The 25,848-nt window shown below is 34.0% G+C and overlaps 1 long non-coding RNA gene across 2 annotated transcripts in view; it reads right to left on the reverse strand.

Moving 5' to 3' along the window:
• LOC117796689 overlaps nt 1-25,848 on the reverse strand; it is a 463,405-nt gene that overhangs the window by 247,722 nt on the left and 189,835 nt on the right. The window contains exons 3-4 of one of the 2 annotated variants that reach the window (XR_004621312.1): nt 4,868-5,056; nt 1,681-2,122 (exon numbers count right to left, since the gene is read on the reverse strand). This is a non-coding gene — a long non-coding RNA (uncharacterized LOC117796689). Of the gene's footprint in view, nt 1-1,680; nt 2,123-4,867; nt 5,057-25,848 lie in introns of those variants that run through there. The other variant, XR_004621313.1, reaches the window with a different exon arrangement.

Genomic DNA, 25,848 nt, shown 5'->3' on the forward strand with positions numbered 1-25,848 from the left:
CCTGGCCAACTCCCTCACTCAGCACTTGGGTCATCAAGAGATACTCTCCCCTGACACACTCTCTAAAGGGACTCCCTTTCAGTTGTTCTTGAGCTCTTTTGTTTTTCTTTACAAGACTTTCACCATTTTATGTACATATGTATGTATGTATTTAGGTGTGTATGTGTATATGTATTTTTGTATTGTCTGTCTCTTCCACCAGAGCATAAGTCATATGAGACAGAGACTCACTTGTATTTCAAAGTTAGAGTCTGGTACATAATAAATCTTCTGGTACATAAGTAAATATTTATAGCAGAAAGGAATAATCCAAAGTTGAGATACATACTGTCAGTAGCAAAATGGTGATATTATAATGGCCTTAAACACTGAGAAGTAGCAGGGTAGTTCTATTTATCAGAGATCTCCAGAGAAACAGGACCAACATGTGTGTGTGGTGAGAGAGGGATAGAGAATGAGAAATTAACTTTTAGGGACTTGGCTCATAAGATTGTAGAGGCTTTGCGAGTCCGAATCTGGTGGAGTAGATTGACAAGGCTGGAGATTTCGGGAGTAGTTGAAGTGCAATCCGAAGCCAGTTTGCTGGAAGAATTCCTTATTGCTCAGGAGAGGTCGGTCATTGATTTATTAATGCCTTCAACTTATTGAAAGAGGCCCATCCACATTACAGAGGGTAATCTGCTTTACTCAAAATTTGCCAACTTAAATGTTAATTTCAGCCAAGAAAGCACTATCACAGAAACATCCACAATAACGTTTAACCAGCCAAGTTGACACATAAAATTAACCATCACAGTAGCCTTGGAGAAATAGCCATAATAGAACTGCTAAGGAACAACTGAAAATACGAAATCAAATAATTTTTTAACACAGAAGGGTTTATGGTTTGTCAGAACGCAAGAAGTAAGCAAATGTAATTTGATAATATAATGCTATTGTTATGTAGGTTAAAGTATAAATTAAGCTGCTGTAGCAAATTTACTCTTAAAATGAAGTAAGTTAAATAAATGAGAGTATATTTTTCCCATAATAGTTCAGAGAAGGCAGGCAGATTATACTCTAAAAGTTTACTCAGGAACTCATCGTAGGTTAGTAGCTAAGCTGGTGGGTTGATTCTACTCAACTTTCATTGTCAACATGTGGTTTCCAGGTCTGAACTTAAGTTTGCTGATTGATCTGTACTCATCAACATGATAAACAGTAGTTCAGCAATACCATGTTCATGTGCAGCCCATGCAAAGTGGGCAGGAAGAAATCTAGGAAAAGAAGCTTCAAATGTAAGATAGATAACCTAGGAATTGAATATATAACTTCCATTCAATTCCCCTTTTACTGAACTTAGTCACATGAGTACACCTAGGTTTAAGGCTGAAAACTATAGTCTCAAGTTGAGCAGATATGTGCTTAGCTAAAGGTAAGTGAAGAGGGATAATTACTAAAAGTATGAGTGAGGAAATGCATCCTGGGGAATAGTTAACAATTTCTACTCTCCAGTCTCCTTGGTCTTAAGGGTGCCCATGCTCAGTATTCCCAAGAGATCACTATCACTAAGGGAGGGTAGTACATATAAATGCAAAAACGCTTTTCCATTTGAAAAAGGAAAAAAAAAATAGGAGATATGAGAGTTACCAGTTCATATCAATGATGAGATCTTGCTGAAAAGAAATTGCACAAATTCTGTCCTGGCAGTGGAACAAGTTTCTTTATTGGACAGTGATACTCTTTTTTGGAAAGAGAGAACTTAATCTTGTTCTTCATGAGCCCCGATTTGGCCTTTTAGATCAGTCTTCTTTGTTTATTATCTTCTGTGAGTGTATTGGAGTAGGCATTATAGAACTGTCTAGCTTCTACTGCCACTTCCTGCTAGTGTAGATTTGAAAGTTTAGGAATAATTTTAGGATTCAAACTATCACATGGGTTTTCACAGCTTGGCTAGATATTTCTTTGACAATGTAATTTCTTTAAAAACTTACTTCACTTCAGATTAATATAGTTTCAATAACTTTCATATACCATCAGTCATTCCAAAGTTAATTTTTGGACATAGTTCTCTAAACCTGTATTAAATACTGGCTTCTATTTCAGAATAATCCCCTTTCTCCCTAATTTCAGTGGTTACAATCTGAAAAAAAAGAAGGAAAAAGAAAAAAGGTTAGTGGTGTAAGATATACTCCTTAATTGGATCTTTACCATTAGGCTAGCTTCCATTTTTCTATTTGAAAAGTCATAATGAGAGCTGTTTGAGAAGTGTGTGGAGCATTATTTTCCATTGTTTGAGTTAAATAAGCAGATGACTTTTCCACCCCTGCCTACTAAAAATTGTTACACTAACTGAATCCAAAGGTTAGATAAAATCTTCCTTAAGGAATTGTAGTCTGTTCCATCTCTGCATAGAAATTTGTCATTTTTTGACTGGGCTTATCTATTTCTTATAATTACTTGCTAAAAGCATTAAGGAACATTAAATAGTGGCAACATTCTGTTTTCATCTGCAAGCCCCAGAATCACATTCTCTTTAAAGCATTTGGTCTATTTTCTAAGTTATTGCAGATAAGAGTTTAAATACTTGACCATAATGTAACAAGGCTCATAGTTTTCCAGTTTGCAATATAGGTTTTCTTAACTATCCACTGAGGCAAAGCCTAATCTTTTATTTTTTGTTTGTTTGTTTAACTGGTAGCATACTATTCCATTGCCAGTTTTGGCATTATTTAGTGTGAAGGTAAAACTATGATATCACTAAGACCCCAGAACACTGTGGCTTGAACAAGCCAGCAGTTTTTTGTTTTTGTTTGTTGTTTGTCTGTTTTGTTTTTGTTGTTGTTTTGTTTCCCTTTCTTTCTCTCTAAAAATAGTCCAGGAAGGGTGTGTGGGTCCTGGTCCAGTTGATTATCCAAGATTTTTGTTTGCCACGGTAGCATTTCATCAACATGTGGTTTGCTTGTCTGATTTTAAGATCTAGTGCTACTTTTTGTTTCTGTTTTGTTTCAAGTTTTTATTGAAGTTCTAGTTAGCTGACATATAGTGAAGATCTAGTGTTTCTTGCTTGGACAAGGTAGATCACTAACACCCCTCCTGAATTTTAGCCAGTGGGAAGGGAAAAATGATAAGATAAAATCCAGGCAGAGGATTTTGACACAGAAGATGTCACAGAAATGCCTATGTGACTTCTTCTCAATTTCATTGGATTAAAACTTAGTCATAAAGTAAACAAAGCTACAAAGGTGAAAAGGACTCAGTTAAAATTTGGAAGCCATTTCTATTAGTGAAAGAAGATATGGAGAATGGATACTGGTAGATCATCTTTGCCATCTAAGAGCATTGGATTTCTCTGTCTGAATCTAGTATGGAGAGGATGATCTCAAAATGAATTAGAGACAAAATAAATTAATAAAATAAAATGTATAGTGAAAACTTTCTTACTCTAAGACAATGTAGACAGGGAGCACTAGTTAGATCTAAAGATACAAAATGGAAAGTGTGAATAAAGTGTGAGAATTTTCTTACCTTAATAAAAATGACTTCATGTTTCAAGTGTTAGAGTAAGTGATATGACACTTTCCATCATTCAACGATCCTTTAATATTGGCTGACAACACATACTTTGTTTAGACTATAAACAAGACTAATACATGAAAAGGTGACATTTCATTGAAGGAAGATATTTTAAAAACCCATATTTTGAAAATTTCTTAGAAATTTATTTCCAGAACTTCTCTTTCTTTTCCTTCATTCTAAGTGTCAGTATCCTTTCCTTTCTGCAATTGCCTGTATAGCCTAAGAAAAATCATTAAAGGGGCTCATCTTAACCTGTAAGCTATATTTTTTCCTGCCATTTCCACTCATTAATTATTCCATATCAGTTATTTTGGTGCACTATTCTAAAGAAAATGCTCTCTAGTTGTTCTGGGATTCAGTGTGAAGACAGGAGCCCCATAAATGATGGCAGACTTACTGGCAAAATTATTTACTTCCTTAGAAAACAAGCAATTTCTATTGAAAAGCCATTATTGGGTTTGTTTTCTGCTATTCCCCTCTCACCTCAAGTGACCAACATATCATTTAGAAAATAATGTAAAAACCACATTCAAATTACTTTAGATACACAAATGCATCAAAACAACATTTATTCTATCACATAAACTATTTTCTGTTCATTCTTATTTCCAATTGACCAGAATTCTCACTTTCCATTACCATGTAAAGAAACAAAACATTTCCTGTTATACATTGTGTAGAATCTGTGGTTGGTATTTATTACATCTTTTGTATTATGTGAAAATAAAGATACACGTGTGTGAGTGTGTCCGTGTGTGTATGTGTCTGCTTTTAGGCCTACGAAAGTTTACAAATACATAGAAAGTTTCTGAGAAAATAAAAACATTAGAAAATGTTAAGTTGAATATATACTATTTGTTCTATTTTAATTTTTAATCATGTACCTATATCTCTTTATCATTATAAATCTAGTAATAAAATAAATTTGAAAATAAAGTTAAAATAAAACCTATCAAAGCAAATGAATATATATTTTAACTAATAATATCCTTTTGCATATAACAAATTCATGATTTAATAAAACAAATACAATTCAGTGAACTTGTTTAGTTCATACTATAGCATCAGGTTTCTACATCTATAATGTGACTACAACGTAGCAATTTTGATGACATCAGTTTTAATAAAGTGTTCTCACGTGTTCTACTCTCACGTGTCATCTGAGAGATGACAAGTAAGTAGATACTTTGCTTTTCACCTATTTATTCTTATATAGAGAATGAGTAATATGTGTTCGTGAGATTTGAGGAACATGCCAGCTTTTATTAGGTAATTTTAATCCCATATGCCTATATTGAATGTCACCCACCTGTGCACTGGTTAATAGGCAGACAGACCTTGGTTCAGGCTGTGGAACTGGCAGGTACCTGTGAACTGGTTTTAGCCCCTCTGGGCTCCAGTCTGGGAGCACCTGGAGAATACTGACTTTAGAAGATACCCACAGATGAGAGACCCTTGTAGAAGTCAAGGTTTCCAGAAGAGAAATTTCAACATTCAGCTGGAAAAGGAAAGCAAAAATACAAATTTGGAGATAGTGGAATGGTAAAGGAACTCTAACAGCATCATCCGTCCCCATAGGTTGTGCAGCTTAGAGGTAGAGGAGGCCCACAGTCTCTCCCATTGGAGAAAGGGAGAATAGTGAATGAGTACCCAGGTTTCCCAGCTCTGTGGGATGCTGCTAAGGAAATCCATTTCTGTCTCACATACCAGAGTATTGAAGTGGGAGCTCCATGCTTAGGATGGAGGGAGGACATCAGGAATGAGGCAGATAAGAATATCAAAGGGCACTAAAGGAACAGAGATCCTACTATGTTCTGGATTCTGGCAGTAAGCCCATTTGCCCTCTGCTGGGAGAACTTCACCTAAGGATTCCCTTAATTGGCTCACACACGCCTCTAATCTCTCAAGTTCGAAACCCACATCTCTCCCCACTTCAGCTGGTTCCTTCTGTGCAATCCCGAGGGCAACCCATGAGAGCAAATTCAGATAGACAGGGAACCTGTGCAGAAAACAGGCCAGGGTCTGTGGATAATAGAGAAACCACAATCCATAATCTTAAACTGTAATGCCACCTTCAAGGGGGGAAAATTTTTTCTAGTATCGTTTGGTGAGTTTTAAGAACTGGCAAAGGTATACAAGCTTAAGAATTTTGCCACAGAGGGTACAAGAAGTGTGAAACAGGTATATCTATACAAGGCATATCTATCTATATACTTTCTCTGAGAGAAAGTATCTAAATTTATAGCACGGCCAACAAAAAAATATATTCTACCTGAAGGCAGCTAGTAATGATTGGAGGAGGTGACTATTGTTTCAAATGCAAAAAAAAGCAATATAAAACTCCAGCTAACATGAAGAATCAAAGACATGTGAGGTCAGCAGAAAATCACAATATTCCTCTAGTAACTGAACACAGTGACATGGAGATCTGAAATTTTCCTGTTAAAAAATCCAAAGTAACTATTTTGAGAACACTCAGTAAAACCACAGAACAAAGATAATTCAAAGAAATCTAGAAAATACTACATGGACAAAATGAGTAATAGTTACAAATCATAGAGAATGAAGGAAGTGAAGAGTGCAATAGAGAGCACCAGTAACAGAATAGATCACGCAGAAGAAAGAATCAGTGAGTTAGAAGACAGGAATTTTGAAATAACACAGAGAACAAAGAAAAACAGAGCAAAGAAAGCCGACTGGTTCTATTAGCCTCTATCAAAAGAATGGGTATCAGAACATAGGAATTTCAGAAGAAGAGGGCAGAAAGTCTAATTTTAAAGATAATTGTTGAACTCTTACCAAAATTAGGAGACTTGGACATTCAAATCCATGAAGCTAAAAGATCACCTCATTATTTCAATCCCAAATAATCTTCTCTCAGACACATTATAATGAAATGGTAAAAAAAAAATAAAATCAAAGAGTGAGTCCTAAAAGTGGTAAGAGAAAAAAAGAGTGCCAAATACAAAGGAATCCTCATTAGGCTATTAGCAGATTTTTCAGCAGAAATCTTATAGGCCAGGAGATGTGGGGTGAAATATTCAAAATGCTGAGAGAAAAATATTGCCAGCCAGGTATAGTTATATTTCAGGAATTAAGAGATTTTAAGTTTTTCCTAGGCAAACAAAAGCTGTGGGAGTTCATCACTGCTAGACCTGCCTAACAGGAAATAGTGAGTTTTTCAAGCTGAAATGGAAAGTTGTTGATTAATAACATGAAAACATACAAAAATATACAGCACATAGTAAAGGCAATTAAATAGTCAGATGCAAAAACCTCTAATTTTGTAATGTGATGGTGTGTTAACCTCTTACCGATAGTTTAAAGATTAAATAAACAGATGATTAAAAAAAAACTATAGCTACGATAATTTGTCAATGAATATACACTATAAAAAGAGGTGAATGATGACATCAAAAATATAAATTGGGAGGAAAGGGTCGAATTTTTTGTGATTGATGTTAAGTAGCTATCAGTGTAGAACAGACTCTTGTATAAGATGTTATTTGTGAACCTCATGGTAACAACTAAAGTAAAAACCTATAGAACATTTATAAAATATAAAGGGAAGAGATCAAAGCATACCACCATGGAAAAACCACCAATCTACAAAAGAAGGCAGTGAAAAAGAAAAAAGGAACAATGGAACTACAAAACAGGAAGTAATAAGACGGCAATAGTGAGTCTATTGCTAATTACTCTAAATATAAATAGATTGAATTCTGTAATCAAAAGGTACAGAATGGCTGGCTGGATAAAAAGAGAGAGAGAGACCCAAATATATGCTGCTTACAAGGGACTTGCTTCAGCTTCAAGGGCACACATAGGCTCAGGGACAAGCAATGAAAAAAGATATTCCATACAAGTGGAAGCAAAAGGAGAGCAGAGGTAGTGATACTTCTAACAGACAAAACAGACTTTAAGCCAAAAATGGTAATAAGAGACAAAGAAGGTCCTCATATAATCTTTATATGAAGGTTTCAGCTCATCAAGAAGATATAACAACTATAAATATATACCCACCCAACATTAGAGCACCTAAATTAAGCAAATTCTAACAGATCTGAAGAGAGAAATAACACAATAACAGTAGGCAACTTCAATACTCCACTTTCAGCAATAGATAGATCATCCAGAGAGAAAATTAACAATAACCATTGGACTTGTTCCATACTTTAGACCAAATGGATCTAACAGACACATACAGAACATTCCATCCAACAGCAGCAGAATTCACATTTTTCTCAAGTGCCTACAGAACACCCACCAGGGTAGATTACACGATTGTCCACAAAACAAGTTTTAGGAAATGTGAGAAGACTAAAATCATTTCAAGTATCTGCTTGACCATCTTGTTATTAAATTTGAAATCAAGAAGAGGAAAGCTGGAAAATTCACAAACGTGGGAACTAAACAACACTGAACAACTAATGAGTCAGTGAAGAAATCGGAAAATAAAAAAATCTCAAAACAAATGAAAATGGAGATACAACATACCGAAACCTATGGGATGCTGCAAAAACAGTTCTTAGATTGAAGTTTAGAGCAATTAATACATATACTAGGAAAAAAAGGAAGATTTCAAATAAACCACCTATGTTTATACTTCAAGGAACTATGGAAAAAAAAAATAGGCCCAAAGTTAGCAGAAGGAAGGGAATAACAAGATCAGATTGTACATTATGAAACAGAGACCAGGAAAAACACAATAGAATATACTAAAAAAACCCCTAAGAGCTGGCTTTGAAAAAATAAACAAAATTGATAAATCTTTAGCTAGCCTGATTTAGAAAAATAAAGAGGAATCAAATAAATGAAATGAGAAATGAAAGAGGAGACATTGCAGCTAGTATCACAGAAGTACATAGGATCATAAGAAACTACTATGAACATTTATATGTCAATAAATTGGATAACCTGGAAAAAGTGGACAAATTACTAGAAAGATACAATTTACCAAGACTGAATCATGGAGAAATTAAAAAAAAAAAAATCTGAACAGACCAATAATGAATATGGGGATTGAATTAGTAATCACAAGCTTCCTAACCCACATAAGACCAGTACCAGATGGTTTACTGGTGAATTCTACCAAGATTTAAAGAATTGCTCCAATATTTCTCAAAATTTTTCAAAGTACTGAAGAACAGGAACACTCGCAAACTTATTTTACAAGGCAGCATTGCCCTCATACCAAACCACATAAGGATACTATAAGAAAAGATAGTCCAGTATTCCTGGTGAATAATAGATGTAACAGTTCTTAAAATGTTAGCAAGCTAAATTGAACAGCACATTAGAAGGACAATATAGCATAATCAAGTGGGATTTAATCCTGAGATTCAAGAGGTATACCTTTCATAATGTATACAAAGATAAAAATTACATGAGTATCTCAACAGATACAGGAAAAGCATTTGACAATTTACAACATCCTCTCATGATAAAAATCTTCAACAACTTGGGTATAGAAGGCACAAACATAATAAAGGTCACATACAACAAACCCACTGCTAACATACTATCAATGGTGAAAGGCTGAAAGCTTTTCTGCTAAAATTGGGAACAAGGCAAAGGTGCCCACTCTCACCAATCTTATTCAACCCAGTAATGAAAGTTCTACCTAGAGTAGTCAGGCAAGATAAAGAAACTAAAGGCATACAAATCAGAAAGAAAAGTAAAATTGTCTTATTTGATGATCATATGATCTGATACATAGAAAATCCTAAAGACTCAACCAGAAAACTGTTGGAACTAATCAATGATTTTAGTAGAGTTCCAGGATATAAAATCAACATAAAGAAATTAGTTGTGTTTCTATAAACTAGCAACTCAATATCTGAAAAAGAAATAAAAAAAAATCCCATTCACAATAACATCAAAATATACTCAGAAATAAGTTTAATAAGAGAGTGAAAGATTTATACACTGAGACTTACATGACTTTGATGAAAGAAATTGAAGAAGATACAAAGAAATATCCCACGTTCATGAAGACATCATACTTCCTATTTCAAACTATACCACAAAGCTATAGTAATCAAAACTGTATGGTGCCAGCATAAAAATACACACATAGTTCAATGGAACAGAATCAAGAGCCCAGAAATAAACTCTCACATATGAGGCCAACAAATACTTGACCAGGAAGCCAAGAATATTCAATGGGGAAAGGATAGTCTCTTACAATAAATGGTGTTGGGAAATCAATACATACATTGGCCCACTATCTTACAGTACTCTAAAAAATAACTCAAAATAGATTGACAATTTAAACATAAAACCTGAAACCATAAAACTTCTAGAAGAATATAGAAAAACCTCCTTGAGATTGGTTTTGGTAATGATACTTTGGATATGACATCAAAAACACAAGAAGCATAATTAAAAATAAACAGGACTACATCAAACTAAAAACCTACTGCACAGCATAAGAAGCAATTAAAAAAAATAAAAAGGCAACGTGTGGAATGGGGGAAATATTTGCAAACCATACATCAGATGAGGTGTTAATATCCAAATTATATAAGGAACTCATACAACTCGGTAACAATAAAATAAAACAGTCCAATTAAAAAATGGACAGTGGATCTGAATAGATATTTTTCCAAAGAACATACAAATGGCCAACTGATGCTTGAAAAAATGCTCAACATCACTAATCATCAGGGAAATGCAAATCAAAGCCATGATGAAATATCACCTCACACATGTTAGAATGGCTATTATCAAAAAAACAAGAGATAACAAGTATTTGTGAGGTTGTGAAGAAAAGACAACTTTTTGGCACCATTAGTGAGAATGTAAATTGGTTCAGTCATTATGGAAAATAGTAGGGAATTTACTTACAACCTTAGTTTTAATTTTGGGGGTATATATGCAAAGGAAATGAAAACAAGATATTGAAAAGATATCTGCACTGCCATGTTTATTGCAATGTTATGCACAGTAACCAAGATAGGGAAGTACCCTAAGTGACCATCAATGAATGAATGGATAAAGAAAATGCAGTATGTATGTGTCTATAATGGAAAATTATTCAGCCACAAGAAAGGAGGAAATCCTGCCATTTGCAACAACATGGATGGAGTTTAAAGGCATAATCCTAAGTGAGATTGTTCAGACAGAGAAAGACAAATACTGTATGATAGTGTGATATAATTTGTATGTGGAGTCTAAAAAACCAGAGGTCTTTAAATAAAGTAAAATGGTGGTTACCTGGGGCTAGGAGAATTAAGGAGATATTAGAGGTTACAAACTTGCAGTTAGAAGATAAATATGTTTTGGGGATTTGATTCACAGTGCTGTGATTATAGTTAACAATACCATACCTGAAAGTTGCTAAGAGAAGAGGTCTTTAATGTTCTCTCTCTCTTTCTCTCTCTCTCTCTCTTTCACACACACACACACACAATGATAATTATGTGAGATGGAGGTGTTAGCTAATGCTGTGATGGTAATCATTTTGCAATATATAAATTTATCAAATCACATACATCTCAAAGTTAATGCTATATGCCAATTATGCTTAAATAAAAATAAATTAAAATGACTGCTTAGATGTAGAGGGGCAAAAGCATATTCAGGGATCAGTAAAAATCTGGTGCAGTATTCTAATCATTACATGATATACAAGTGCCAGGGGTGGGATTGGACACAGGAGTTAAGATATTTAAAAGATTGGAAGGACAAACCATCAGTTTTAGGAATTTAGATATCATTTGAAAGTTTACTACAGAATTTGTATTTGAAAAACATCTCTAGTAGCATGTTTGAAAATAAATTGATAATGGTAGAGTTGGTAATAGGAAGACATAATTCCAAATAGATAAGGAATGTGAAAATTAAGAATAAAAATGTTCCTAAGTTGCTATTCTCAATAGAGGTTATATGATATGTTGGCAAATGAAAGAGATGAAAATACATATTTGAGGGGAGGACACTTGGTTTTGGGTTCCCAATGGACCTCTATTGCACAGAGGTTCAGCAGGCAGTGAATAGCTCATCATATGGATCTCTGGAGACTGTTTGGAATTATGGTTGTATGTAGATGAAATAAAGTCATGGAATTAGATGAGTTCTCTATGGCTAGAATGTAGAGATGCCATTATGCAATACATATTTAACCTTCTGTGTGACAGTAAGTGGTGTAGGTGGTGAGGATATGGGAATGAGCAAAGCAGATATAGTTTTTGTGTTAAGAAGGAAGTAAAAGCAAAGGTAGAGACAATAGTAGTCCAAAAATTTTCAAATATTCGGATATATACACTGTGATAAGGTCCATCAAATTCCAGGATTTATAGCAGTGTAAAGCATTGTCTGAGGTCGTTCTGGAAGCTCAATAAAGGCTCCCTTGAAGAAACAACCTTTGCACAGAGACTTGCAGGGTGTGAGGGATCAACCAGGCAAAGAATAATTTCGAAAGAAACATGAAAAAATTTATGAAGGTTTTTTCCTATTTATTCCTTCTCTAAATACTTTATCAACTTAGTTATTTTTATCAGAGTGAGACATTTTTAAAAATTATATATCACTGAAAGAGTTATACATTGAGACAATTGTTGAGCATTGTAGCTCCCTGCAGAGTTGGATAAAAGTTTGGGCAAACAAAAGGCTTCACAATAAGATTACAAGGAAAATCTAGGGGAATGAAATGTCCATAGGAACTTTGCAAACTTTAACCATATCCCTGGAAATCTAGAAGGCAATGCATGTATGTGTGTACAGTTGTGTACATGCCCAGCACTGTGTGTGGGTTCAGGAATGAACCAGGGCCACATGATTTTGCCTCTGGCCGCTCTTGAGGTTCTGCTCAAGAAGGAAGTAAAAGCAAAGGCACAGTTGTAAACTGCCTGGCTGAGTGCTAAAAGTGTGCCCCAGTCGGTACACAGATCATCCTCACAAGAGTAAGAGACTTATTGGTTCCAGGCACATAAGGAAACCTCTGTCCAATCATTACCTGACCACTAAGTGACTAAACAGAGATTTCAGTGACCACACGTGACAAAGGATGCAGACCAAAATGGATTCAGAAAAATCACTAAACAAAGAGTTGTTTTGTTGTTGCCTCCCCTCACCTCACCCCGTACAGTGTCTTATCTCAATATTATCTAATTTCGCTTTTCCTTATTTATGCTTTATTTTTGGCTCTTTATTTCATAACTGAGGCTCTCCTCAGATTTCCTGTGACCAGTGGCTATCTGTCATATTAAAGATTAAGACACTGAAAGCTGACTGGAAGCTGGCTATGTGTGGGAAAGTCTTGTTGACTGACTAGTCAGCTTGGAAGGAGAATGCCAAGCATTCAAAGAGGTTGGAGGACTAAACAGCCATGGGAAATTTTTACAAGACCAGGAGGGAAGACCATTCCAAGAGGAAATGGTCTAGAATGGAAAATGATGGGAAATGCAGCAGAGTTAAATGAGAACTGAGCAGAGGCCATTGGATTTGACAAAAAAAAGAGTGTACAGATGGCTGTTGAGAGAGAAATTTCAACAGAATAATAGAGGTGTAAGCAGAATGTCATAGAAAGAGTGGGAGGGTCTATGGGTGGAGACAGTTTTTTTTTGGAATCTGATTTTAAAAAGAAGGAAAGTGAAGACTGAAAGATCATAGTTTGAAGAGGAGCGGTTTTGGTGTGTTTGTTTTGGGGCTGTCTCCATTAAAAGCAAGCAAACCCAAATGAAACAAGGCAGTAGTCATTTAAAATCTTTCACTTACCAAAGCTCCTGCCAGAGTTATGCACAAAATAAATTTATAGGTTTTAATTTCATCTCTAATGTTTTTTTCCAAGTCCTTTGATTTATGTGCTCATCTATAACATTATCCAGAGACAGGCACAGGAAGAAGGAAGAAAATCCAAAGTCCTAAGTTATTCACAGTTTGGAATATTGTTCCCCTAAAACTGTATCCATGGTTTGAGATTTTTTTTTAAGATTTTATTTATTTATTTGATGGGGAGAGAGAGAGAGCACATGCAGCAGCAGAGGGAGAAGCAGCCTCCCTCCTGAGCAAGGAGCCCAATGCAGGCCTTGATCCCAGTGTCCTGGGATCATGACCTGAGCTGAAGGCAGACGCTTAACCTACTGAGGCAGCCAGGCATCCTTCCATGGTTTAAGATCTTTAAAAAGGGGTCAGGGCTATCTTTTCTTTGGAGTGAAGTTGCATAAAATAAAGTTATACAACGCTGGGCCAATATATCTAATGTAATAAATATATCTTTCCTGCCTTCCTTTCTTCCTCTGCCCTTCTTTTTTTTTTCCTTTCCCCCTCCTTCCCATCTGCCTTCTTTTAATAATATAATCAATAGATTCAAAACAAATATGCTGAATTGAGTGATACATTATGTACCTATCTAAACATATATTGGCATGGTATGTATACTTAATATATATGTATAAGTATAGAAAGAGAAGGAGGCTGGAATGAGACTTTTATGTATCATCATATTTTAATAATATAATCAATAGATTCAAAACAAATATGCTGAATTGAGTGATACATTATGTACCTATCTAAACATATATTGGCATTGTATGTATACTTATACATATGTATAAGTATAGAAAGAGAAGGAGGCTGGAATGAGACTTTTATGACTATCATCATATTTTAAAGTTTGTATTCAGCTGCTGACTGACAGAATAATAGCAGAAAAGTACAAGAAGACTTATAGAAAAGTATTTTATTGAACATGTCTGATGAAGATGCCATAAAAATGTCAATCATTCTAATATTGCAGTGTTACTTTTTTGTCATTACTTCAGATTGGAATGCCTATTTGAAACCTAGGATCAGCATAAAAATGGTAAATTATGAAAATTTTTCTAAGACAATGCAAACTTGGTGTCGCCATTCTTTTTGGTGAGTGGAGAGATGATCAGGCTATTTTGGGCTAATTGGTGGTCTCCTAAGAGCACTTAGGACAGGATGGGGCATGGCAAATTGAACATTTATTATACTCCATTGAAATGGCATTTCTAAGTGTATGTTGAGCTATGATAGTAACCCAATTTAATACATCGTCAATAATTTTTTTGCTGTCAAATCGACATTTTTGCAAAGGATTTTATTATTTATTTTGTCAGATAGGACCCAGATGTTGTAAGGTCTTAGAAAATGGATTTTTTTGTCTTATATATATTTGTTTTTCCAAAATTGTGTAGCTCAGAGTTTTGCCCATACGAGTTGCATAATAGAAGCTTATTTGGTAATGGATGGTTGGATGGGTGATTGGATAGATGGATGGATAGGTGAATAAATGGATAAATGGAAATATGCTCCAATAAAATCTACAATAAATGTAGATAACAGTACAATTTAAAATCTTAAAGGTAGTGATCAAATTTCCATAACTTCTTTGTTCAACACTATTTATTTTTAAGTTATGGATAGAAAATGTTATACATTTACTTAAAAAGTCTTACAATGAGTTATTAAATAGCAAATAAGAAGTATCACTCGTCTAAATTTTTTACCCCGCCATTGTCTTTTTGCCAATTATACTAGAGAAAAGCTTTACCTATCATATTACCACATGGGGACATTCAGAAATCTTTAAGAACATTGGTTTCCATATTCCTAAAGGCACCTATCCCATCAACATTTGTGAAATAGTTACTTGTTTTCCCCACAATGCAATATAAAGCTACATGAGGACAGGGAAATGTGATTCTTTTTGACATCTTCTGTGGCAACTTGCATTGAACAAAATGTTTATCTATTCATTTAGCCCATCCATTCAATCTTGCATCAGCTATAGATGATTGACAGTTTCCTAGTTTTTCCCTGAGTGCTAGATTTAGATAGGTTAAATGATACAGGGTCTATCACTGGAAGTTTCAGCACTTTATCTAGTTGATCTCAAGACCTTCTTGCCATAAAATGCAATGCAGCATTTTCTTTTAAATAGAAGATCTTAAAATCCCACATTGAGAAGTTTTTAGAAAATGTCATTAGTCCACTTGAGATAATTGGGGATACCCTGGGGTGCCCACAGAAATGGGGTTGACATTGACTCATGTAGGATATTTCTATTCTAGTCTTTTCTGTTGAGAAAGGGGTAGATTCAGGCGTTAATTTTTCAGCAGGGGTGCTACCAGTATTTTTGTTGGGACAATTCATCATTTTATTACAGAATTTAAAATGCCCCCACCCTTTCAAACGCCCCTAATGAGTTGAATTTCCTGAGGGTAGAAACCACTCAGCTAAGGTTTGATTATGGGGTAATTTTGACAATGAAATGGGGATTGATGGTTTGGATATGTTTGATGGAACTACATTTTAAACAGTTGGTGATGGATTATGGTTGTGCTTCAAATTCTCTGTTCAATCTTTGTGCTGTTCAAATGCCTTAAGGGTAAAAGACTTTAAAAATCATAACACAATTTCAACATATTAAAGTTATTGCTAATATAACTTTATTTCTTTCTCACAATATCAGTATGCAGTAGGGGGTTGCAAACCTGAATCTAGGTACTGATTCCATTGGAGATATATTCATTTAATTGATAGGAATAAATACTATAATAATATCCAAATCCAGAGAGTATGTCAGGAGAAAATCACAGAACATTTTACAGCACTTGGATGATTTTTAGAAAATGTTGGGGAACATTCAAGGCCCCAAGATGTCTAATACCAAATAAAAAAGAATATATATATATATATTTAAAATTATGGTTGTTTTCTTTTATAAGCCTTTTTTGGCTTACAAAATAATTTTTATTTATCTAATATACCTGAGTACTTGCATGTTATGGGCTTTCTTTTCATCAGAAGCTTTCCACTTTATTTCTCCCTCAGTAAAAATGAGTCACTATGTTTTCCTTGTTTACCACCTTTTAGCTGTGTCTGTAGACTGTGAATGCTGAAGTTGACTTCTCTCTCTCTCCTTTGTGGACAAGGCAGTCAATAACTTTAATGAGAAGATTTGATGCATAAATATTACAAATCTGGTATCTAGGTGATGGGATGTTAGAAAGAGAAATAAATAGTGTAATTGAAGCAAGTGGGATATTAATGGAACTGCAGGAACTGCTATCTAGTTAGGGAAGAGAGTACACTGTGCTGCATGTTTAGTTTTCCTGATCAGAATGGAAGCTTTTCAAGGACAGAAACTGTTTCCTGTAGCACATAAAGAAAGGAACAGAAAGTCACTGTTTGATAAATACTCTTTGATTTGATTATTTGTATATTTCCAATAAGAATAAAAATGGCAAAAAAAAGAAATTAAAAATAGCCATCAAAAATGCAAAATAATTATAAAATAGAAACTAGCATAAGCCTTTTACATTTATCTTGACTGGCTTTTTAAACAATATGTGGACTGAAAAAGAAAATAGAGCTTCCAACTGAGTTGGAACAAATTTGATCCACATTTCTCCTTTAGTGAAGTACAAAATATGTAAACTAATATGGGTAGACTTTCTTGGAAGTAAGCCCTTTTCTACTACATTATGTGTAATGTTTTTGCACCTGTTTTTTGCTGCAATTTTACCAACAAGGGGTCTAGGGAAGCACTGCTTCATACTTGGCCTACAGCCAAACCAATAAACAAAAATGTCATTAATCACTGTCACTTGTCAATTCTCCATTTAAGAAATTGTCTCTTTTCATTGTTGCTACTAAAAACACAAGGGAGATTGATAAATTTTGTTTTGAAGAACTGAGCTAAGTTTTGAAAAGTGAAAATGTTTTTTTCAAAGGGAAAATGTGGTATTTGAAGGTAGATTACAGCCGCAATTGAGAGTGTATCTGTGAGAGTGAAACCATGAATATATATATGGCTGGTCATCCACAAAACTGTGCTGAAAGGAATCTGCATTTAAGCAGTGCTATTTCTACAGGCCATTTCTTGCAGGTGTGAATTGAAAGATCAGATATGGTGTGGGACAGCAATGTATGTATGCTTCCCTGCCCTGCCTCCCATGTTTTAACAATGTAACGGGATCACAAGTCAAGAGCAAAATGATCACAGTCTTCACAATCCCTACCACCTGAGTTTAGATCAACAGTCCCTGTCCTGCTTTAAACATGTTAGGTGCATATATGCAGTAGTCGCATATATGCAAATATCTTAATTCATTTAAAGAACAAAAGCATAGACTTAGCAAGGAATATTTTTTCTATGTTATCATCTTGTTTATCTGATAGGAATTAGGTGACTTCAGAAGATGATAATGGGACATACTCAGTTCTTATCCTGCATTGTGTTGTATAGGATTCAAATGACTTCATAATGATTTTTTAAAGTTGTGGTCCAGTAGTGATGAAAGTGAAATGAAAAATCAACCTTGTTGGGGTGCCTGGGTGGCTCATTTGGTTAAGCGTCCGACTCTTGATTTTGGCTCAGGTCATGATTTCAGGGTTCTGAGATCAAGCCCTGCATGGGCTCTGCACTGGGCGTGGAGCCAGCTTAGGATTCTCTCTCCTTCCCCCCTCCTTTCTATAAGTGAATGAATGAATGAATGAATGAATGAATGAATGAAAGAAAGAATAAAATCAAACTTGTCTGAGTTTGAATCCCTGTTCTACCACCTAATAGTTTTGTCATTTTGGGCAGGATATTAAATCTCTGTGTTTTAACAATTAAATAGCATCTACCTTGCAACATCTACATACATGCATACACACTATATGTAGCACAATGTCCGGTCAATAGCAAGTGTTCAGTAATGGTACATCCTAAATGCTACACATACACACAAACACACACATATCACAACAGTCTGAGTATATGGAACGTAAGATGGATATTCAAAATGTCATTCTTATGTTTATTAGCATCTATAGACATCAGCTTTTGCAACTCTAACATAGTGATAATGACAACACATTTAGGAATTTTTGTAAGGATTATGTTAAACAGATACTTTATATGGAAGAACCTAGTATAGTACCACACATATTTTGTTTAATTAGTGTTTGGTTGAATTTGTCTATGTAAAGATTTTTATCATGTGTACCACAAACTCTAGGCACTTTGGTACACAAAAGCAACATGTTGAAAGTAATTACTTTGTCCTAGTGACACCTCATAAAATTTCAGTGCTTGAATCTTGTGCAACATTCAGCTCATCACACTTGGCATTCTTACCAGTTTGGAATCTAAAAATGCCGGTATGCATGTGATGTTGTAGCAGCCAAGAACTGAAAGTCTCCTTAAGGGTCACCAAGTATGCTCAAAATCCAGTCCAGAATGCTAAGATACCTTGTCCAAGATGGCGCAGTTTTTGAACTTCTCAGGGTACTGGAAATGTATTCATCAAGGGTCTGGGACTTTTTCAATGAAGTGATGAGTAGCAATCATGTGGACAGCATTTTGGTAGCCAGGTGAGCTAATTAAGCATATTAAGAGAGAAAGCCTATGAGGTTTTAACAGGGAGTGGCCCAGTAAGACCAGATATTTTATTTTTAATAACCAGTCATTGATAGAATCATAAAATTCCATATTTTAACCTGAAATCATATCATAAGTCTGTGGAAAGATAGAACAAGTAAGAAAAATTCCTTTTTAACTTTAAAATATATTTTGAATATAAAGATTTTTAAATTAAAATCTGCAGTTTACACCATGTTCCCTAAGACAATGTTATGTGTTCATAGTTCTGCCTAAAGCGCCTTCATAAAATGAGTTATTTGGAACATAGTTCATTGATCTTTCAAGAATAGAAGGTGGAATTACTACTGGGATTTGGATTTGGATGTCTTTCTGGGAAAATTAGGTACTCTAATCCTGATCATTAAGTGACCCCCAATAGCTCTTGGCCCCATTTCTATTGCACTATCATGATTTTTTATCATTTAAGTCATCAGCTAAGCAGTGCTGCTCTAGGAGGTGGGGAGAACGAATACATTAGTGGAGTACCAAGAGTAGTTTTTTATATTAAACTCATTTTTAATGAAGTATGTACACATGACAATTTATGTGCAAGAAAATGCAATTGACTATATTTTCATGGTATTTATCTTGAAGTGAAATGTTTCCTTTGAGCTCATTTCAATCTCTTTTCAGTACTTCTATTTTGGAGCCAGGATATTGATGTCCAATAACTAGTGAGGTAAATCACCAGTATAAATATGTTAGAGATATTCCCAAAGGCAGTACCCTGATTTTTTTTTCCCCACATGTAAAGATGACAATCAGTTCTTTGGAGAAGCCAGCTATTAACTACCTGCTGAGTTTATTTGCACATGTCCTTCTCTGTTATATTCAGGCATCTAGAAATTAATTTGTTGCTAGATTACTTTTTTGTATATATGATTATATTGAATAATATGAGATTTTGACCAAAAAAAAAGCGGGGCAATTCTAAAGCATTATTTTAGGTCATTCAGTCTCTAATCTTTTCTAGGGCTCTTTTGCATGTAAACTGTCTTTTTATTAAGTTATGGAAATTGGAACCCATCTCCTAGTTTCTAAAAACAATTATTATTTTTGTGTGTGTACCAGAGGTGTTTATGCTTTCTTCTTTTTCTATTATGATGCCTTTTCCTATTATATTGAATGTTCTGCTTTCTGACTGAAAATATCTTTTTCAGATCTTGCTTTTATTTCTGTATTCTTTCATTTTCTCAGGTACTTATGCTTTAATAAGGTTCCCCTGATTTGTGCTGCCTCTGTTAAAAGATTTTTTTCTGCTTACTTCATTGAGAATGGTTCTTTCACTAAAGATAATATATGGTACATTAATAAATGTACTTTGACCTCATTCTAAATACCTTTATTTTTTAGCTCTTCAAGTATATAACATTTTACAGTTTTGTATTATAAAGCACTTTTTAGGAAATGCTGAATGTTGGTAAATGCATTACATGGCAATTGGAATTTTCTTCATCTGCCTATACTGTGATATATACAAACATTTTTTTTTTAACTTTGGCTAGACTAAGAGGTAAGATGTCTTGTGTTTGAGATCTGAGATTATGAACTCAAGAAAGCCATTTTCCTTGTTGGTGTGATAATCGTGCCTCTTGTAGAATTAAGAGGGTAATAAGATTATAATGCTTATCCTTTGATTTTGTTATTTCTTGCTCTTACCCTGAAATAAGCATTCGCCCCTTTGCTACTTAACTATTGAACCACATTTCTCAATAATTGCTCTACTTTTTATCTTCTTCAAATTCAGTCCATTCTATATACAGCTATTAAATTAATTGTCTTAAAACACTCTTTTGTGCAAGCTATTCCTCTGGTTGAATCTTCACTGACACCTCATTGCTTGGAGAAAAATATTCAAAATACTTAGCCTGGTATTCTGAAGCCTGCAAAATGTAGCCCCAACCCTGCCCCTTCCCTAAATGATATACACACCCACCTGCAGAGTTTAGCAGACTGTTAGAAGCTCTAGTTCTAGACAGTATCTGCTCTAAAGCCTGCATGATCATGGATAAGTTATTTTACTCTCTAAACCTCACTCAGTCTCCTCAGAGGTATAATGGAGATAATGCGAGTATTTATCTTATGAGACTGTTGAGTATTATGTATGTTAATACATGTAACATCTTTTTAACAGAACAGGCATAAATGCTTAGTATAAATTAGTTTTTAATTTTTTAAATATTTATTTGGTTTAAAATTTCTTTCACACATTGTATGTCTCTTATTGCCACATTTTTGTATTCCAGATCCTAGCCAAGTGAAAACATTTTTGTTGCATTAGGATAGTAATCTCTTCCTCCTGTGAAGTAGAACAGTTATAAATTTGTGCTATTTGTTTTTTTAATAGTACTGCCTTTAATAGCTAGTACAATATTCAGATAATGTAATTTTTTCTCCCTCCAAGCCATCCTTATTATCAGTGTATCTATTAGGGTGCTTTGCATTTAGTAGATGCTCAGCAAATACTTATTATTGATGATAATCATTATAAAAGTTGCCCAACAAACCCTACAATAGTTATTATGTAATACAGAACGCTGTTACTTTCATACCTGTGATTATTCCTCTGTATGGAGCTAAGTATCTTGAAATAAGACACTAATAAATAAAATGTGATTGGATTTTTGTTTAAAAAGTTTGTGTAGGCATTTGTATACCTTTAGGTAAAAGTCATAAAAGATACACAACTGATAGAAAATAATAATTAGCTCTGAGCAAAGTGGAAAAGCCAGTGGATTGAATATATTTCATATAAATTGAATGAAAAGGAATTAAATTATGATTTAATTGAACTTTTATATTCTACAAAATTTTGAAATAAAAAAGTACAAATGTAAATGTATGTATGGAAAGATTAGTTTTCTGTCATTATGACAAATACACAGTATTAAAAACAACACTTAAGACTTTTAGTTTCAGTTCCAACATGTAAAGAGCTTTGGTGTTATCATTCCTACTTTGACAGTACAAAAAAAGGCTGAAATAGCTGAAAACCAGTGACTTTTCTTGGATCTGTCAAGAGAAGTTAGGTCATAGGGAAAACCAACATCCTAGAAACTACAGATATAGGTGAAAACAGAGAGTTACAGCAAGATCAGCTGTCTGGGAACGGATGTATTGGAGCCAGAAATAGGTAGGAATACTTACTTAAACGTTCCTATTACCAGATATATTATGTCATCACCAGCTTTCAACAAAAAATTACAAGGCATCCTAAAAGCACAATCTGAAGAGACAGAGCAAGCATCTAGACCACATTCAGATAGGACACAGATTATAGAATTATCAAATAGGAAATTTAAAATAACTATGGCTAAGACATGAAGTCATAAATGTAAAAAGTAGACAAGATAAAAGAACAGATGGATGATATAAGCAGAAAAATGAAAACCATAAGAATGGACCAAAAGGAAGTGCTAAAAAAAAAGTGACTGAAGTGGAGAGTGCCTTTGATTGGCTCATCAGTAGGCTGCACATGATGAAGGGAAAAATCTGTGAATTTGAAGATAGGCCAATAGACATTACTGAATTGAATGAAAAGAGAAATGAACAAAATGGAACAGAATAGCCAAGAACAGACAACTATGAAAGGTGTGACATACATGTCATGGGGATACCAGAGGGAAAAGGAAGAGAAAGAATTTCATACACAGGAAGCCAAGTGAAATTATCGTGTAAAAGTGAAGGAGACACACCCACTAGGGTGGCTACTATTAAAAAACAAAAACAAACAAAACAACAACAACTAAATTAAAAATATTGGTGAGTGTGGGGAGAAATTGGAACATTTTGCACTTTCGGTTTAATTGTAAAGTGGTATAACTACTATGGAAAATAGTATGGTGTTTCTTCAAAAATTAAAAATAGAACTATCATATAATCAGCAATTCCACTTCTAGGTATATATCTAAAAGAATTGAAAGCAGGGTCTTAAAGATATATTTGCACTCCTATCTTCACAGCAGCACTATTTACAGTAGCCAAGAGGTGGAAGTAATGTAAATGTCTACTAATGAATAAATGGATAAAAAATGTATTATATGAATACAATAGAATAATATTCAGTCTTGAAAAGGAAGGAAATTCTGTCACATATTACAATATGCATGAACCTTGAAGACATTATGCTAAGTGAAATAGGTCAGTCACAAAAAAGACAAATGCTGTGTGATTCCACTTACATGAAGTATCTAAAGTAACCGAATTCATAGAGAGACAAAGTAGAATTGTGGTTACTAAGGAACTGAAAGGAATGGGGTGTGGGAATTTGTTGTTTAATCGGTATAGAGCTTTGGATTTGGAAAAAAGTTCTGGAGATCTGTTTCACAATTATGTGAAAATGTTTAACACTACTGAATTGCATCCTTAAAAATTTGGATTTGCAAGATGAAAAAAGTTCTGGAGATCTGTTTCACAATTATGTGAAAATGTTTAACACTACTGAATTGTATCCTTAAAAATTGTTAAGATGCTAAATTTTAGGTTTTGCATTTTTCCCCAATTAAAAACAAAGTTACAGCTTCTGCCCATTTTTTGAAAAAAAGAAAAAAAAAGTAAAGACAGAGTATTTTTTCAGACAATCATAAACTAAGGGAATTTGTCACCAGGAGACCTGCATTGCAAGAAATGTCAAAAGATGTTCTTCAGAGAGAAGGGCAGTGATATAGGTCAGAAGCTCAGATATACATAAAGAAATGAGAAACACTAGAAAAGGAATAAATGAAGATACAATAATCTATTATTTTTCTGATTCTTAATTGATCTAATAGATAACCTTTTGTTCAAAGTAATAGTAACATAATTTTGAATGACTATTGAGTGATGAAAGCATTTAAAGAAGTGTAATGAATGACAGTAATATTATACAGTACAGGAGGAAAGGATTGTGAATATTCTGATAAGGTGTATATACTAACTGAAACAGTATAGTACTATTTGAAAGTGAACTTAGTTTAGCTGTAAATGTGTTGTACAAACTGTAAAGTAACCATCCAAAATAACTTGAAAAAAATAAGACATGTAATTGATATGCGAAGAGATGAGAGAAAATGGAATAATAAGAGATGCCCAATTAAAACCAGAGCAGGTGGAAAAATAGGGGAAGATTAAAAAATAAACTAAGATCAAATGCAATGAATAGAAGAATTTACAAACATGATAGATACTAATGAACTGTTTATAATTACTTTACATGTAAATGGTCTAGATGCACAAATTAAAAGAACAGAGATTATCAGAGAGGTTTAAAAAACCACACCCAAATAAATGTTGTTGTTTATAAGAAACTCATTTTAAATATAAAGACAAGATAAAAATAAAATATTGGAGAAAAATATGCCATGCTAACTCTAATTAAAAGAAAGCTAAAGTAATCATATTTAGTTCAGACAAAGCTGACTCAGAACAAGGAAAATTGTGAGAGATAAAGAGGGACATTACATAATGCTAATGGAATCAGCTCTCCAAAAAGCCATAACAATTCTTACTGTGTATGCACCTAACAACAGAACATCAAAAGACATGGAGGAAGACTGATAGAACTGCAAGGAGAAATGGACAAATCTACCATTATAGTTGGAGACTTCAACACTGCTCTACCATACAGAAAATCCATAAAGGCACAGTTGACCTGAACAGCACCATAAGTCAACTGTTCTCAGAATTAAGACACAAAAAATAACTTATAAAGGAAAAATAATAATAAATTAAGCATCTTCAAAATTGAAAGTTTGTGGTGGGTTTTTTGTTATTGTTGTTTTTGTTTGTTTTTTTGTTTGTTTTTTTGCCTCAATTCATGTGAAGAGGATGAAGTTCAAGTTACAGAATGGGGAGAACTTATATGTGAACACATATCTGACAAGAGACTTGTATCTAGAATATATAAAGAACTCTTAAAACTCAACAGTAAAACAAAAACAAAAATAAAAAAACCCACAGTAATCTATTTATTAAATAGGCAAGTAATATGGAGAGACATTTCACTGAAGTGGATATATAGATGGCATATGTGTACATCAATACCATGAGCCCTAAAAGGAATGAACATTTAACAGCAGTAAGTTATCACTAAACACCTTACCGAATGACGAAAATTAAAAAAAAAAAAAATAGTGACAGCGTTAAAAACCGGCAGGGATATGTAGAAACTTGATCATTCACAGATGGTAGGTGGCTACTCTGGAAAACAGTTTAGCTTTATTTATTTATTCATTCATTCATCCATTCATTTATTTGAAAAACAAAAACAAAACAGCAAAAAAAAACAAAACAGAAAAAACAACTAAATATCTAACTGCCCTAGAAACCAGCAATTGCACTCAGAGAAGTTAAAACTTACGTTCAAACAAAAACCAGTACACTATTGTTCATAGAAGCTTTATTAATAATGGTAGCTAAAAAACAGAAAAAGCCCAGATGTCTTTCAATAGGTGGGTGGTTAAATAAACTGAGATACACCCACACTGTGGAATATTACTCAGCAATAAAAGGAAGCTAACTATTGATACACCCAACAACTTGGATGAATCTCCAGAGAATTAACCTGAGTAAAAAAAGCCAATGCCAAAGGTTATATATTATATTATTCCATATATAGATAGAAAAGACAAACTTTTAAAAGTTATAAAAGGGCAACAGGAAGGATCCTTGTGGTGATGGAACTGTTTATCTGTGGTGATAGACGTAGCAACCTGTGAAATAGAATTGTAAAGAACTAAATATACACTCTAGCACACATATGATTACAAGTAAAATTGGTAAATTAGAAAAGATCAGTGTTTGTATCAATCAGTAATGTCTAAAGGTTTGCCTGTGTATAGCCTATGACCCTGAATCTCTAAAAAGTTGCTATATTGTGCTTTTTCACAATTTTAAAGGCTCAGAGATTTTTATTAAAGTTAAAAAAAATT

Source organism: Ailuropoda melanoleuca, chromosome 16 (assembly GCF_002007445.2).
Source record: "Ailuropoda melanoleuca isolate Jingjing chromosome 16, ASM200744v2, whole genome shotgun sequence".
NCBI classification, from domain to species: domain Eukaryota; kingdom Metazoa; phylum Chordata; class Mammalia; order Carnivora; family Ursidae; genus Ailuropoda; species Ailuropoda melanoleuca.